At 36.8% G+C, this 15,128-nt stretch overlaps 1 protein-coding gene across 1 annotated transcript in view; it reads right to left on the bottom strand.

The window, feature by feature from the left end:
• lzts1 (leucine zipper, putative tumor suppressor 1) overlaps positions 1–8,952 on the bottom strand; it is a 47,250-nt gene extending 38,298 nt beyond the window's left edge. The window contains exon 1 of the mRNA XM_007247221.4: positions 8,853–8,952. The gene's annotated coding sequence lies outside the window, so the exon portion shown is untranslated. The remainder of the gene's footprint in view (positions 1–8,852) is intronic.
• Positions 8,953–15,128: the final 6,176 nt, after the last annotated feature.

The raw sequence follows: 15,128 nt of genomic DNA, 5'->3' as shown, positions 1-15,128 counted from the left end.
TGCATTGAAATCTAGGTGGCGCTATAGAGCCGATTAAAAATGTATATATGAAATTTCAATTTCAGATCAAAGGACAGCGTAAGTCAAGCAGGCCTGTAAAGTTTTGTGAGTTTTCAACCTTTTTAACCTCCTCAAACACCTACCAACACCAGAATGTATTCACTTTCTGTTTTAATGGGGTATCTCAAGCAATTCAACTGTCCGCCATTTCGTCCTTGTTTAAGATATTGACGATTCCTTCGCAATTTATCATCACAGATTGTAGTAGTTTATTGCTGACAAATATCAAGAGTATTCAACAAATTCCCTAGGAGGAGTTCGACAAAGTATGCAAAAAATGTGTGTAAAATGCACATTTTTCAAAATGGCCGACTTCCTGTTGGGCGGAGTCAGTGATACCCATGGTGACAATGTGTGTAATGATGTCTATTATGTTTCTGTAAAGTTTCATGATTTTTCGAACACCTGTGTTCTGACCATGCTAATGTTTTGGTCTAATGTTGCGTCTCCAAAGTCAAAAAGTCAAAGTGGTTTTTATTGTCATTTCAGCTGTATACAGAGTACACAGTGAAACGAAACAACGTTCCTCCAAGGACCATGGTGCACATAAACACAGTGTAGACAGAACAATAGTGCAACAGTACAAAAGTGAAGACAGACAATACAACACAATACAGACAAAGAATAATAAATAACAAGACAGTGTGCAAATTATGCAGTGTGCAAAAAGTGTGCAAAAAAGACCAGTGAGGTAGTAATTACCTCTATTACACAGTGTGCAATAGAGTCCATTAAATCAATTTCCCGCCATTATGTCATCGTTTCAGCTATCGACTATTCCTTCACAATTTAGCGCCGAGTATGTCTGGAGACTATCCAAACCCAATTTTGAGGTAATCTGACAAAAACTCTAGGAGGAGTTCGAATGAGTATGTGAAAAATGTGTAAAAATTTCACAAATTCCAAAATGGCCGACTTCCTGTTGGGCGGAGCTAATGCACGCCAGTTGGTAAAATGTGCGGAATCATATTATCTATGTTTCTACCAAATATCAAGAATATTGGAGAATTTTTGAGAAGGCCACGGCTAATGAATTAGCCGAACCAAATAGGGGGCGCTGTAGAGTCATCTAGCTACACACGACAAAAATGACAATATATATCTAAATCACTTCGAGGCCTTATTGAATCTGCCAATTATCAAGAGGCTGAGCGCTTTCCAAAAATGTCATATGAAATAGGTGGCGCTAGAGAGCTGATGAAACACGAATATACAAAATTTTAATTTAAGGTCAAAGTATGGCCAAAGCCAAATAGGTCTGTAAAATTTTAGGAGTTTTCAAACATCTTAACCCCTCCGAAACCCAGCGGGAAACTTTTTTTTTTGCGACTTCCTGTCAAAATGGCCGACTTCCTGTTGGGCGGAGTCAAATAAAACCAAGTGATCCTTGTTCTTTATGAGGAGGTTCATGAGCGTACCAAAATTGGTGCACATTGGACAAACTTCATCCCGGCCACTGCCGACGTTTGGGGGCGCTATAGAGCTCCTGAACCACGCCCATGCCTTATGTAACTTTTTCATTTTCGCTGAGTTTTAGGCCTATGCCAATTTGTATGAGTTTTCAAGTATTGGAAAGGCCTCAAAAATACATACTAAAATCCCCCTGAACAACCATCATGGTAATTGTGTTTTGCACAAAATAAAATAGATCAGTGAGTAGATCCTGGTAAAAAACAAAACTTATAGGGTCATCTCGAAAAATAAGAATATCTTTGAAAAATGACTTTATTTCAGTACTTCAGTTAAAAATGTGAAACTCATGTATTATATAGATGTATTACACACAGAGTGATCTATTTTAAACGTTTATTTATTTTATTATTGATGATTATGGCTTACAACCAATGAAAACCCAAAGATCAGTGTCTCAGAAAATGTTAATATTATATAAGACCAATTGGTACTTTCTGCAGTGTGGGCAGTATGCCAAGTCCTGCTGGAAAATGAAATCCACATCTCCATAAAAGTTGTCAGCAGAGGGAAGCATGAAGTGCTGTAAGATTTTCTGGGAAAACACTGCAGACTTCAGACTTGATATAACACAGTGGATCAGCACCAGCAGATGACATGACAAGTCTGAAGTTTAAGTTCTTTGTTTTAGTACTGGTCAGTATTGGGTCTTCTGCAGGTAAATTGATCTACAAATAAAAACCATGCAGAAATATTCCACTATGAATTATAATCAGACTCATTATATACACAGTTATTGAGCAATGAGAGCCAAGCTATGTTACTCCTGACTCTGAAGTACTCCTGAAAACACCTGGCATTATAAACCATAAATCACTGTAAGTGTTTAATCTCCAGCATCCTCCACCCTGACTGCATCACACACCCACACACTATTTCCTGACCATTAAGTCTGAGGAATCTGAAGGCAGAAACATTTATTCATTAAAATGCCTTTTTACTAGTTGTTTTTTTAATATTGTATGTTTTAGACTCCGAAACCCACATACTGTATTTTGTGGTTGTGTATCTGGAGTGCTGGTAACCTGTAGTTTCTGAGGCTGGAATTTAACCTGTACAATAGAGGTAAAGCTTGGGACCCTATGTTACACCCTGCACAAGGTGCTTTTGCAAGGCTCATTGCTATCTTACATAGCGGCAGAGTTTACCAATATATCTACGCCAATGGCGTGTTGCTATCTTGGCGGCAGAAAACACAGGAGCGCTACTGACCGATTTAAACCCTGACAACAGTGAATTGTCAGACGTCCATATCTATCTTAGGTATAAGGTGTACCGTAAACATGCAGGTCAGTTTCCTCTGCTGAGAAGTACGGAAGCGCTTTGTTGTGTGTCAAAGTCATTGTCTGAGATAATGTGTCACTTCACAGCAAAGGAATATAAAGGCAATTTTGCTAAAGACAATATGGTTTTAGTCCATATCAGTCAAGGTTTCTTGTTAACCACCCTTAAGCCATTTTGGGCACCATCCCAACACCATAGAAAACACTTAAGATGGACTTATAATCACCCTAAAGTTACCCTTAGGTACTAGAGATATTATAAAAAAACATAGTGTATCCAACAAGAACAAAAGCCTTATCCATCTTTTATACAGCAATAAAATATTGGTAACACCACCATTGTACCCCACCAGGGTTTAAACTATATGTTTAAATGTTTGAGGACCCCCTTGCAGATACACAACTTGCCTAGTCCCCTCATCTTATTGCCAATAGATAGGACTCTCTGGAAAAAGGCTAGACATAAAACAGAAATGGTATACTGTACAGCTCTCAGCGTTGAGCTGTTGAGTAGTGGACCTAAGTTCTCTGGATTGATAGTGTTTCATCCTATACTTTTGTGATGAGTTGGGGAGTTAGTGATGAAGGGATGAGGGATGGTGGAAGGTGACATTGGATGGCTGAATCTAGATTAGTCTAGATGGTGGGCAAATTTGTCTAGCAGTAAGCAATCTTTCACCGAGAGGTACACGTCCTAAAAGTAGCCTTTGAGAGCCATTATATACAGCGCTGTGGTAGAAGCCCTATATACATATTTTATGCCCACTTGTGACAAGACAACAACTTCTAATCACTTAAATATCTACTGAGTTTTGCTACAATTCGAGGAGCTTTATTTTAAACTCAGGTTTACAGACACTGATGTAAGCAGAGTGGAGAGAAGGAGCTGTTAGGAGACAGATCACCTCTCCTCCAGCCTCTGTTGAAAGAGCTGGGTGGATTATGAAGTGCATCCGAACCTTTGGATCAGTGAACTGTAAAATACCTGCTGTTTTACTAATACACACTGATAGAGCTGTCTGTCTGGAGAAAAGCCATCCACCCCCTCCCTCCCACACTACAAATCCTCTCCTAAACCTGTGAGAGGAACACTAACACTCACTCCAGCACTGTCATCCCTCACACTTTCAGCAGAGGATCACACTGAGAGAGAGAGAGAGATCATGACAGTAAGGGAGGTCTAAGACCTAACTTTAGAAGCAGCATTAAAATAAATACCCGAACTACCAGAAATGTTAACTTCAGGGCTAAAACCAGAGCTAACATTAAAGCTACAGGGCTAACACTAATGCTAGTATAGAGCTAACAGTTACGCTAACATTAAAGAGCTAACATTAAAGCTACAGAGCCAATACTAGTGTTAGAGTAGAGCTAACATTAGTGCTAACATTAAAGCTACAAAGCTAACACTAGTGTTAGAGTAGAGCTAAGAGTAGTGCTAACATTAAAGAGCTAACATTAAGGCTACAGAGCTAACACTAGTGTTAGAGTAGAGTTAAGAGTAGTGCTAACATTGAACAGCTAACATTAAAGCTACAGGGCTAACACTATTGCTAATGTAGAGCTAACAGTTAAGCTAACATTAAAGAGCTAACATTAAAGAGCTAACATTAAAGCTACAGAGCCGATACTAGTGTTAGAGTAGAGCTAACATTAGTGCTAACATTAAAGCTACAAAGGTAACACTAGTGTTAGAGCAGAGCTAAGAGTAATGCTAACATTAAAGAGCTAACATTAAGGCTACAGAGCCAACACTAGTGTTAGAGTAGAGCTAAGAGTAGTGCTAACATTAAGGCTACAGAGCCAACACTAGTGTTAGAGTAGAGCTAAGAGTAGTGCTAACATTAAAGCTACAGAGTTAACACTAATGCTGGAGTAGAGCTCACAGTAGAGCTAACATTAAAGCTACAAAGCTAACACTAGTGTTAGAGTAGAGCTAAGATTAAAAACCCACTAAACATTGATTTCTAAAACTTTATAAATTTGAACTTGTTTTCTTTGCGTTATTTGAGGTCTGAAAGCTCTGCATCTTTTTTGTTATTTCAGCCATTTCTCATTTTCCACAAATAAATGCTCTAAAGGACAATATTTATATTTGGAATTTGGGAGAAATGTTGTCCGTAGTTTATAGAATAAAACGAAAATGTTCATTTTAATCAAACATATACCTATAAATAGCAAAATCAGAGAAACTGATTCAGAAAACTGAAGTGGTCTCTTATTTTTTTCCAGAGCTGTTAATATCACTGGTTACTCTTCAGACATCCAATTTTCTTTGAACATTACAGCATCTGACCTCACAACAGATTGTGATGAACCTGAACTGGTCTTGCTGATCACTGATCACACCTTTTAAGTGCAGAGTTACTGGTGAAAAGTGTCTCATGCACAGGGTTCTCCAGAGGGAGGTGGAGTGTGTGGAGAAGTGAGTCAAAGACTCCATAACCTACTTTCCTGCAGAGAATGGTTCCTCAGAGGCTCGTGAGCGTCACACAACAGCCAGTTATTTCAGGATTTAGCTCTATTTCCAGCCCTCAGGTTCGCTGATGCTTACAAACCAGCGGAACACGAAACAATTCAGGGCTGGAGCATCAAGAGAGCCTCAACCTGGAGCCTCCGCAACCTTACAAAACCATCAGCTGCTTTAATAATACACGACTGCCCAAGCTCCTATACATCTTAGATCATCACCAGCTTTTTTGTTGGATGTTATCACCACGCCAATGCACACAACTAAATGACATGAAAGTATATGTGTTCATAATGTGATTTTTAATAATTTTCTTTTTTATGTTTTCCCACTTATGATATTTTACAAGAACAATTTTCACTTTTTTTTAAATACAGTTCTATCATTATTACACTTAACAGCATGTTTTCCCACTATCACATTTGTGTTTTTAGGTGATAAATGATAACATGATAACATTTTCCAGATTTTCCCAGCGTGATAACATTTTCCATCTTGCCACATTTGTTATTTGATGGAACTGTCACATACATTTACATGTGATATCATGTTACCATATTATTTGAAATTCATAATTTTCAACATTAAAATGTCCATATTAAAATTTTCCATATTATGATTTTTTCTTAAAAAAAATATGATAACATTTGCCATTACTTTTTCACATATAATCACATCCTCCCACAATTGCAGTTGATACCATTTCCCCCACATTTCATGTGATAACCTTTAATAATATAATAAGCAGTAAACAGTAATATTTTTGAAAATGTTGATGTATCAACATTTGTTCACATTTTCTGTGTAATATTATGTCCCATAAATTTCCATGTGATCCAATTTCCCCTTATGATAACATCTTTATCATATTTTCCATGTGATGGCATTTTCCCACATTTTTTTTTCACGCACAAACATTTTTTCACATTTTCCATGTGATAGCATTTTCCTACTTTTTTTCCACATTATAACATTTCCTCACATTTTCTATGTGATGGCTTTTTTCCCACTTTTTTCACATGATAACATTTCCTCACATTTTTATGTGATGGCATTTTTCCATTTTTTTCACACAATAACATTTCTTCATATTTTTCATGTAATGGCATTTTCCTACTTTTTCCACACAATAATTTTTTTTCTCATTTTCCATGTGATGGCATTTTCCCACTTTTTTCCACATTATTAAATTTCCTCACATTTGTATGTGATGACATTTTCCCACTTTTTTCCACATGGTAATATTTCCTCACACTTTCTTTGTGATGGCATTTTGCCAGTTGTTCCCCATATTTTTGAAACATTTTTTATTTTTCATGTGATAACATGTTGCATGAATTTCCCTACATATGATAACAAGTTTTCAGATTTGTCATTTGATGGCATTTCTCCACAATTTTTCATGTGATTACACTTCACCATATTATTTCCATGTGAAAATATTTTAACTGTGATAAAAGTTTGTTTATTTTTTTTAAGTGATATTTGCCAACCTTTTTTTCAATTTGGGGCATATCTTCATATTTCCTCATCATTTTTTGAATGTGGTAACATTTCCCGATTGCCCATATGCAAAAATAATTTCTACATTTTATCATGTGTTTCCATGAACTCCCAGTCTTATTCCCACCCAACTCCGCACTCACACTTCTGAAACCGAAACTACGCCCATGTAGAAGAGTCTTACTAAAGCCCTGGTCTCTCCCACACGTCTCTGTACAGGTTTCAGCACGTCCCCCTCTCCTTAATGCTAACCGTATGCTGCAGTACTAACGTTCCTGTAGAGCTGAAGAGGATTCTGGGAGACAGGGCAAGACACGCTGATGAAACCTAAGCACCTGCTTTATTACACAGGTCTGGCTGTGATGCAGAGAACATGTACTGAACTCATAAATGGCTGTAATGTGGGCGTGCTATTTACCCACAATCCATGAAACTCTGCTTTGGTCGCAGATTTACTGACTTCATTACTCAACAGCAGCTATAATTACTCACAAAAGAGCAGAAAGCGTTTGTAGCAGCTGTGTTCCTTACTGTCGGTACTCAAACATGCTTACTAAAAGTCTCAGATACTGGAGGACTGTGCTAATTAGATTAATCACAATTAATCTCTAGAGTAATCACAATTGAATCTTTTGAAATCTAAGATTATCTGATCTAATCTAATCTTATGTATGTTACAGACTAAATTAAAATGACTCTGCATTTAGCTATCATATGCAACATAAAATACAATTATAAAACCATTTTTGGGACCACAGCACAGATTTTTGCTTTTTAAATGCGCTTTGGCTTAGAGAAAACAGCGGAATTTCTGGGCCATATTGACACATGATTACTTTTAGTATAAAACATCTTAAACTTACATCTGTGGATTACAAGGCGAACACTCTGAAAGTGCCCATCCATTGGTTTCTAATACAAGATCATAGCTGTTGTTAATGCAGTACCACCTGAGGGTCCGAAGATCACCAGCATCTAGTATTGACTGTCTGCCTTGTTTCTTCTGCACAGGAATTTATCCATTTTTTTCTTAATCTTTTGAAGGTATTATGTACTGTATATGACAAAATTTTACTCTGAGTATTTTTTTTTTGCCCCACAATTTAGAAATTTTTTTTTTACAGATTAGTGAACCTCTGCCCATCTTTGCTTCTGAGAGACTCTGCCACTTTTTGCTCTTTTTTATACCCAGTGAAAAAGCTAGTTGCTGTCTTAATGCAGCTCTTTTTATTGGTACCACTTACTATTCCATTTTTTTGATTCACTGCTTTAATCAAGTTTCTAAATGAGTATATATTTTTAATGAAATGGTAAAATGTCTCACTTTCAACATCTAAAACAATTTCTCACAAAAGTGAGTATACCCCTCACATTTTCATAAATATTGTATTACATCTTTTTTATGGGACAACACTAAAGATATGACACTTAAATACAATGTAAAGTAGTGAGTATAAAGCTTGTGTAAGCTGTAGAAGTTTAACATGGCACCTCATGGCAAAGAACTCTCTGAGGATCTGAAAAAAATAATTGTTGCTCTACCTAAAGATGGCCTAGGCTATAAAAAACATTGCTAACACCCTAAAAATGAGAAACAGCACTTTGGCCAAGACCATGAAGTGGTTTAACAGGACAGTTTTCACGCAGAACAGGCCCAAGCTATTCGGTCGACCAAAGAAGAATGTTGGCTGATTGGATCCTAATTTTATTTATATTTATTTACACTTTACAAAAAGTGATCCTACTTTTTGATTTTTTAAAATATTTGTATGTTATCTGTTAAATTCAGTAAATACTCATTAAAAATTTATTAAAACATTCAGAAATGTGCTTTTGCCAAGAATGATGATTTATAATAGCATTTACAGCATTTAAAATAAATACAGCTGTGCCCAAACATCTGTATTCAGCTGTATAGCTATAGACTCCACAGTGTAGTAGAGACTGCTATAATGTATTTGACCTTCCATAAATATCCTTATCTATTAAAGTAATGAAAGAATTAATAGGGTTACTACAGCACAGTCAGCACAGCTGGAGAATAGAGTGAATATTGGAGTTCTTACCTGAGGCTGTAGTGTTCCTGAGTGAATCCTGTGTAAGAGCACTCCGTCTCAGCGAGGCTGTCCTCCTCAGGTGAGTCGAGCTGTAGAACAAACACTCCTCCTCTCCCTCTCTCTCTTTCTCTCTCTCTCGCCCCACTTTACTCTCTCACTCTACCTCTCTCTTTCACCTCCTTTATCACACAGCCCTCCTCCCTTCTGCTTAATGTTCTCCAGCTCTCTTCCCTCTATTTACCTCTCTCTTGTCTTTTGAAGGTTTTTAGTATATAAACGAGACCTTTAAAATAAAAAATAAAAATGTGTTTCATTCTCTAATATTTTGCAGCATGTTTTATACAAAACGTTTTGTGATAGCTCACAGGTTATTTCAGTGTTTTTAGAACATTTTTTGTCTAAAATGTTTATTTTATTTTGTTTAGACTGTCCACAGTTTTATGATCATCTATATATATTTACAGCTGTTGACAAAAATCAGTTTCTGAATCAGTTTCTCTGATTTTGCTATTTATAGGTGTATGTTTGAGTAAAATGAACATTGTTGTTTTATTCTATAAACTAAGGACAACAATTCTCCCAAATTCCAAAGAAAAATATTGTTATTTAGAGCATTTATTTGCAGAAAATGAGAAATGGCTGAAGTAACAAAAAAGCAGAGCTTTCAGACTTCAAATTGTGCAAAGAAAACAAGTTTATCATCATAAAGTTTTAAGAGTTCAGAAATCAATATTTGGTGGAATAACCCTGGTTTTTAATCACAGTTTTCATGCATCTTGGCATGTTTTCCTCCACCAGTCTCACATACTGCTTTTAGACAACTTTATGCCATTCCTGGTGCAAAATGTACATGGTCTACCACTTTCTGGCTGAGATGCACTAATAAAAGCACTGACAGTTACCTGTAGAATTTTTAATAGTAAAGATATTTCCCAATATATATTTCATGCATCCTACCTGTAACAACAGACACTCACAGATACCAATCAGTCAATTTATTAACTTATATTAGACTTATAGGGTTAGACTTATGGGGGTAGCCAGAGACAGGCAGGGTCAATAACAAAATGGCAGCAATCATACATGGGGTAATCCAAACAGATAAAGGGCTAGACAAAAAGAGTAGTCTGAACTACATAAATAGGTTTGGCAATGGTAAAAAAAAAAATGGAAAGGGCAAGAGAAAAGAATAAAAAAAAGAAAAAGAAAACTGGGTCAGTAACAATATAGAATGAAAAAATAAATGCTTGGTTTCACTGAAAAACTACAATGAATACAGAAACAGGGTGGTATATATATTCCTAAGACAGGCAGGTGTGAAAAATCAGAAGCTCGGGGAGAAGGAACTCCGTAGCAACACGTGATCAGCATAGTCAGGAAAGCCAGGTGAGTCCGAGTGCATGCAGGGAATTGGAGTCTTTGTTGTTAAGTTCAGAGTCCAGAGGATGCAGACTGACATTGTCAGGACTGACACTATTATAGTCCCACGCTGGCCATGGAAGAGATTGGAATATAATGTATTTTATTAGATATCAATATAAAGTAAATGATAGTCACTCCTATTAAAAGTTTAAAATCAACTTTTTGTTTCTAATCAACTCATAAATGTTCACAGTTCTTCAGGTATCTTCTTCTCTCCAGAAGTGATTAAAAGTCATGTCTTGCCCTTGGAGTCACCTGTCTTCTTTGCGACAGTGTATTGACAGTAAAGTGAGATGATACCTCAGCTTCCCAGGGGTGGTGGATAATGGGGCCATTCCGGCCTGGGCACACAGTGTCATCCGTTACCACTCTGACCTCCAGATAGATCTGCTTCACACTGTGTTCTTTCCAACCAGCCATGTCCTTGGGCAAGGATGGATAAGTCAGCTTGGTGTAATGTGACGTCTCACACAGTCCAGTTCAGTCTAAGTTCACTTTCATTACTCGTCTGCTGCTGGGTTTGGGGTCGTTAGTCAGACATATGCCTCACAGAGGAGATCTGCAGCCAGACTCTACTGGGAGGGAAAACTCCAGCTCAGCATTAGATTCTGCTGATAACTGGTTTCAGAAGGTCTTAGCTGGTCTACATTTTTAGGCCATTTTCTTATCAACTTCCTTGACCATGTAGGAGCACTATGTAGTTCTATGTATATTTACAGACTGTATTGCTTATGTTTTCCTTTTTTCACCCAATTCCTCAATGGTCAGGACCCAACAGGACCACCACAGAGCCACAGAGAAGCTATTATTTGGGTAATGGGTCTCCCATTCTCAGTACTGCATTGACTATACTAACATGGTGGTGGTAGCAGTGCTGCTGGAGGTTTTAAACATGGTTAACCCTAACTTTCCACTCTAGTAGATACTCCAACCTTGCTGGTCCACCATTATTAGATTATTTGGGTGTTGGGTCATTTACAGCACCTCCGTAATTCTGACATGATGGTGGTGTGTTAGTGTGTGTTGCACTGGTTCAAGGCATCATGACTAATTTGGCACCATTTGCTTAATACCAGGCATATGTTAAATGGGTATAATGCACTTTTATCATTGATCTGTGGAGCTCAAGTGATCCACACAAAACTTTTGGGATAAATTGGGAAGTTGAGGTTGGATCAGTTAAGGTGAGGAACATCCAAAACTCTCACCTCACTAATGCTTGTGGAGCTGAATGCAATCAAATCCTCACAGCAATGCGCCAAAATCTGGTACAAAGTCTTCCACGGAAACTTTAAACTTAATTTGATGTCTGCCCACCTGTTGCAACTATAAAAACTTTAACTTTAATGGGAAGGCTTTCCACAAGGTTTAGTAGTGTGTTTATGTGCATTTCTGACCATTCTTTCAGAAGCGCATTTGTGAGGTCAGACACTGATGTTGGGCGAGAAGCCTGGATCACACTGTTTGCTATAATTCTTTTTAAAGCATTGAGAGTCTTTCATTGGAACTCATTAAAGGAGGACTCTGGTGTAAAATGGACTTTTGGTTTAGTAAAACATGATAAAAAAGTACTTACCTGTGAGGAATAGCACACCTCTGTTCTCCCACCACGTTCCGAGACACAGAAATTTTAACAGTTTGTCCAAACACCCTTCAGACTGGGTGACACCGGGCATAATTTGCCCCAATAAATCGCTTTTTCCACCAGACTAAAAGTAGCTCTACATCTCCTTGCTAGAATCTAGAGAGCCCTGATATTTAAAATGAGGCATTAATAACTTAAAAAGTGCACAAGAAGCTTATTAAAAAACACTATTTACTTTATATATTTACTATATATTTTTACTACAACGTTAGCTTCAGCTTCATGCGCCAACATCACTGTACTGATAATAACATGAACATATATATACATAGACTCTGCATTGCCGGCCTCCTGGTGCCGCCCCTCTGCCAAAATTCTTTTGGCAACCGCTTAACCCAGACTCGTCCATCAGACTGCCTGACAGAGGAGTGTCATTCTACAAAATCAACAACTATGTCTCCACCATGTCTCTACTGTTTTAAATCTCTAAATTTTTACAGCAATGCTCCAAAATCTGGTACAAAACCTTCCATGAAAACTTTGATTTCAGAAAAAAACATGAATGTGCAGGTGTCCCAGTATTTTTGACCATATTGTGAAGGTACAGTAAGGATGGTAATACCAGCATATTGTCATTTCTCTTACTTGAACTGACAGTTCTTACAGTTCACTTCATAAAAATCTCAGAAAATATTAAAATGAATAAATTATAAGCTCTATATTTTTGCCTTCTTTTCTTTCCTGCTTTTTCCCTCTCTCTCTCTCTCTCTGTTATTCAGGTTGGCTATTCTGAATCTGCAGGTCAGATGAATAAATGATAAATGCAGATGGATGAGTTTTATTTAAAAGTCAGCGCAGGTTAAAGGTGAGAGAGAGAGAGATGCTAGCAACAGATGCAGCATAATCACAGAGTTATTGGCACCATAAGCAACATTCTGTATGAACTTTTTCACAAAATAGCAGTTTTAGAATCATAATGATGCTTCACTGATACATAATAATATGTAATAGTGCCTTTGTCATTCCTGATCAAAATTCTAATGCTGGAACTGCACTATGGAACCATCTATGGTGGCGATGCACATGTTTTCTCTCTCTGTAACTAAGTACTAATTAGCTGACTCCGCCCATTATTACATGGACTATATATACTGGGACTCTTGCTTAGTTTAGTTAAGAGATAATGCCACACCAGTGCCTTATTAAGTAGTTTTCTAAAGTGTTTGTTATTCCTGTTTTTTTATTTAATCCTTGCCTGTCCTTGACTAGGATTTTTGCCTTGTGATCTATTTCTGATTTTGAACTCTTACAAATTACAATTAGAATTTACTGCGGTGGAGTAAAAGTGAATTACACTCCACAACTGTAGAGGGAGCCCAAGAGAAAACAAAACAAAACAAAACAAACAATTCTTATTAGTATTAGTATAAATATTTACTACTCCTGGTTGCCCTCTATAAAATAAGCCACACGCCAACCCCTGCCCACTTTACTCTGATTGGCTGTACCCCAACACCTTTTTGACAGTGGTCTGTTTCAATGAAAGACGGTAAATAAGACAGAGCCCTGTATAGGCTGTTCAGTTTCATATTTACCTCAAACAAAAAAACTATTTTTAATACATACTGAAATCATTACAGCTGTACATGTCACAGATGATGAGGTGAGGTGTGTGAGAGTGTTAGCTCCGAGTGGCAGAATGGGGTGTGTGGGTGTGTGCGTGTGTGGTGGGGTTGTTCAGGCAGAAACCTGTAAAGTCAAACAGGTACGCTCTGTTACAACACCACTGTAGCCTTTGATCAATTATGAAACAAAGACAAGCCCAGACAGAACTGAAAATGTTGCGTTCTTTGTGTGTCTGTGTGTGTGAGAGAGTGTGTATGTGTGAGTGTATGTGTGTGAGAGTGTGTATGTGTGAGTGTATGTGTGTATGTACTGTTTACAAAGTTATACCTGGGTCTGGTAATAAATCTGTAACACCTGGCTTTTTAAACAAAGCGCACTATCAATCAGAGAGTGTGTGTTTATGTCCAGATGGTGTGTATGTGTGTGTGTCTGTGTGTGTTTGGAGGGGCGTCACCTTTTTCTGAACACCTTCAATTCTCCTCTTTCTTGCTCTCTTTTTCTCTCTTTCTCACTTTCTCTAAAAAAAGATCACTATATCTTTGTCTCATTGCTTTTTCATATTCTTCACTTTAAAGTCCAGCTGATAAACATACAAACTTGATTTAAACTATCTTTACTTAATCTATCTATCTATCTATCTATCTATCTATCTATCTATCTATCTATCTATCTAGCTATCTATCTATCTATCATAAAGTTAATAAAAGTGAAATAACATTGTGGTAACATTGTAATAACAGAAATAAAAGACAGAAATAAAAATAACAGACTGTCTGTCGACTGATAGTTACACCCTGCCTGTTTGAGCAAATACCAAACTCTATATATCTATTGTAACATTGTAATAACAGAAATAAAACAATTGTAAATAATTTAAATGACATATTACTGTTGCAAACAGTAATTTCACCTAAGTAAAAACATTGTAAAAACACAGTGGTAATGTCACTATACTAATGCCAGAATTTTGCCATAGTAATGGCATTGTAGTAACATGCTAATAACACATGTGTATTTACCTTGCAATAACAGTAATAACAGGAAGCAACACAGTAAGATTACAATGACATGTTAATAACACAATCCAATTTTACCAAAGTAATAGTGTTACAATAAGATAATGGAACACAATTGCAATAACTTTGTAATAACACAGTAACAATGCCACAATAATAACCTTAACATGGCATCAACAACATTGTAATAACATGGTAATAACACTACACAATAACACAAAACTGTGTTAATAGCAGTGTAATATTACAATTGTTATAAAATAGTCATACAGCAATTGTGATAACATAATAATGGACAAAAATGAATGTGACAACTTTAAGAATTTTGCTGTATACATTTAATTCTAATGTTTTCTAAGTTTTCTTTTTCATATACATATTGGTATTTTCATCAGGAAGTGCATTTTCCTCTTTCTCTTAGTATAAGTGAATGCACCACACATCTCTTTGCAGCCTTACTTCATCTATTAAAGTAGTTTTTTTGCCTTTAAGACATTACGCTATATGCAAATTGGCTCTGTTCTGCTATGAACTGTGCCTGATTAAAACGAAGCTGCTCAGGCTGAAACACACTTTACAACATGTAAATGTGCTCCTAAAAACAACATCAGACAGTAGAATGATCAGATTTGTACT

The sequence above is a fragment of the Astyanax mexicanus genome, chromosome 12 (genome assembly GCF_023375975.1).
Source record: "Astyanax mexicanus isolate ESR-SI-001 chromosome 12, AstMex3_surface, whole genome shotgun sequence".
NCBI classification, from domain to species: Eukaryota; Metazoa; Chordata; class Actinopteri; order Characiformes; family Acestrorhamphidae; genus Astyanax; species Astyanax mexicanus.
The sequence above is the reverse complement of the archived record's forward strand: the minus strand, read 5'-3'. Positions and strand labels throughout refer to the sequence as shown.